General features: G+C 47.8%; 1 long non-coding RNA gene across 1 annotated transcript in view; it reads right to left on the bottom strand.

Annotated features, from left to right (window-relative positions):
- LOC109290656 overlaps positions 1-1,633 on the bottom strand; it is a 15,949-nt gene extending 14,316 nt beyond the window's left edge. Inside the window, exon 1 of the long non-coding RNA XR_002095645.1 lies at positions 1,622-1,633. This is a non-coding gene — a long non-coding RNA (uncharacterized LOC109290656). The remainder of the gene's footprint in view (positions 1-1,621) is intronic.
- Positions 1,634-2,969: the final 1,336 nt, after the last annotated feature.

Here is a 2,969-nt window from a genome sequence, read left to right as displayed (position 1 = left end):
TGGTAGGGCAATTGTTTTGTTGTTAAATGATGACTTGCCACCTCTGCCTCGGAGAGATGCTGAAATTCACCTTGGCCCAAGAGTTTGCCACTGCTCAAATTGCTATTAAAATGCTTTACAGAGCATGACTAAAAATCCAGGGTCAAAATATTTGAGGAAGATCAAAGTTGTATTCACTTCTCTTATTTTTACAAGATGTGAGGCTTTCACCACTCATGGCAGAGAGGGTCTGCACAGCAGGCAGCTGTAGGCAACCGCACCTTTCATGGCGCACACACCAGGCAACTTCAGTCCCCATGAGGCAGCTGGAGAAAGTGAACTACCCAGTCGTTGCGATTCGTTCCAGGCACTAATTCCTTCCCAACAGCAGAGCTTGGGGCTCGGACCTGGTTATGGCACAGAAATGATTCAAAGAGGAGAAGGAAATATGGTCGGACACACAAGCCAGAATCTCCCACTTCCCCCACCATCTTATGAGCCATCTCTTAGGATTTGTCTACACAGGCTGTTACTCCAAAATAACTATGTCCAATTGACTCCCTGGGTGAATGCTCTTATTCTGGAATAAAACCACTTTAATAGCTCAGCTATTCTGCTTTAATTTGTACCTTAACTTTAATCCAGGTTAGCATCTCTATAAAGGTGTGCCTACATATCAGCAGCTCCCCCCACTCCACACACGCACCAAGCGTAGTCCTACTACAGTCCATCTGGATGGATCTTCTGGTGGATCTGGCTTCTCCAGGAACAGGATTTCTAAGTCCAATACTGGCCAGAAGCAATCAGCATTTTAGGGTCTCATATCAGAAGCTCCCAGTGAAGTTTGATTCAGAGGATAAAAACTTTGGGGATGAAAGGTGAGTTGGCAGCATGTCCTGTTTGCATGATAAGGTCTTCATTTATTGGGCCTCCTGCCATGAGCATAGTACCACTGTGGGCATTGGGTGATACTGAAAAGGGGCTGGAGGGGAATAATTTAGATCTGGACCTGGGTTGTAGATACCAAGCCCTTCCCAAACCGCTGTGGTCTGAAGTTTCTGGCCCATGCTTATGATAAAGCAAGGAATCAGCCACTGAAGGGAGATGGAAGTTCACATCCAGCTTGGTGAGCTCCCAGGAAGTCAGCTAGGTTGGGGTCTGTGGCTTTTCTGGAGCTGATCTCCAGTGGTAAGCTACTCTCTCTTCTTTCTTCTCCCTGTAGCTCCTGGGATGGTTTTTTTTTCCTCCACGTCATGTTTGGTGACTTTTTGCTTATTTTTCTGCAGTCGGGAGAGATGCCACGAAGCTGGAGCTGGGCCCTTCCACCCATTAATCAAAAGCTACAAGTGCTCTGCAGGGAGACAAAACCTCTGTGTGTTTTCTCTGATATTCCTGGAGCAAGGCATGGAGGGCAGCAGAGGAGGGGGGCCAAAGAACCCCAGTTAGATTAACATTTTATTCAGATGCCTATTAATCAAAGTCAGAAGTGGCGTGAAGCGGCACCAGGGGAGAAAAAACGGCTGGACAGCCACAGCCATTTTTTTTCAGCTCAGCTTGTCCTGATTTACTGCAACTCAGTCATGGGCACTGGATCACTGAGGCTGCAAACTCTCGCCCTTCCCCCTTCCAACCAACTTGTGACCATCAAGGTAAACTCTGGCTTTTATCATGTCAAACAAACACGAGAGGTGGGAGGTGGAGGGTTGTAAGTCAGAAAATAAAAAGAAAATTGTCTCTGTCTATCTGTCCATTTCTCTCTCTCTCTCCCTCCGCTCTCCCACCCTCCACCCCCCATTTTCATGCAAATTCAGATTTTTTGTATTTATTATTTTTGGGACTAGTGGTTTCTTTTTTCTTTTTTCTTTTGCAAGAGATGAGCTCAGTTAACAGTAATGGCCCTGGCCCATGTTTTGCCCAATTAGAGCCTTTCAGGAGGGGAGTGACTTGCCCCCAGAGGAGATAAATGGTTCTATGCAGATGAAGAGAAACCCACCTGGCACCAAAAACGAGGCATGGATGCACATGTCTGCCACAGAACAATTCTGCACTTGTTCCTTCATAGACTGAGGAGCTTCAACCCCCAAGAGCCAGCAAAAGTGTCCAGACATGACAAGCATAGGAGCTCCTGTTCTGTTCACCTAAGAAGGTGTTGATGCAACATAAAAGATTTTTCATTTGAATGATGTCTGGTGGAAGAACAGGAGAAATCAGTCCATCCTTTGGGCTGAGGCATTTTGGGACAGTCTGAAATCTCAAGCCTAGAAGCTCTGCCTAGGTTACCTGAGTACAAGAGTAGAGCCCCAAATCTCTTAGTCATTGCCCAGATGGGTTGGGAGGAGCAATTTGTAAGGGGACCTCCAATACCTCAAGGAATGGAAGGGAATTGGACATCCCGTCAAAGAAGGGCAATGACATTGCTAAAGACTTGACAGAGTCAAGAGAAAAACCTCATGCAATCTCACCTGGTGGCCTAGTGCATGCCTCATCTTGCAAGACAACTCCCTACAAAGCTAAAGGTGGTTGGCAAGTCAGAGACCTCGCAAAGACTTTCACCCCCCAAACACTGACAGCCTGGATTCCTAGGAAGTCATGCTGCTATAGCATCTTTATCCTCCCAGACAGAGCTCTCCTGTGAAGAGAGATGAGCCACACCATAAGGAAGTCAGATGGCAGCTAGAGAGATTTCAGCCACAGGTGGTAGTTGCCTTTACTAAAGGGCAGCAAGGCCTCCGCTACATTGCCCCTAACACTGTCACCATGCAGAATTAGTTACGCATCTTGTTCACACAAACAAGGATAAGCTGATCCAACGACAGTGGGAAGCGACGTGCCTCCAGGTTCGCTCATGCAGGTCCCTGGGAGCACGCAGCCAGCAGATCTCTGCAGAAGAGGGTATGTCCTCCCACAGTGAGCTGCCTGTGGTTGGGAAGAGGCGGGGGCACTGGTGGAACTCAATCCTTCCTATCCTCCCCTCCCCCCCCCCACCAACC

Source organism: Gavialis gangeticus, unplaced genomic scaffold, assembly GCF_001723915.1.
Source record: "Gavialis gangeticus isolate Ggan-Ray unplaced genomic scaffold, GavGan_comp1, whole genome shotgun sequence".
Lineage (NCBI taxonomy): Eukaryota > Metazoa > Chordata > Crocodylia > Gavialidae > Gavialis > Gavialis gangeticus.
The sequence above is the reverse complement of the archived record's forward strand: the minus strand, read 5'-3'. Positions and strand labels throughout refer to the sequence as shown.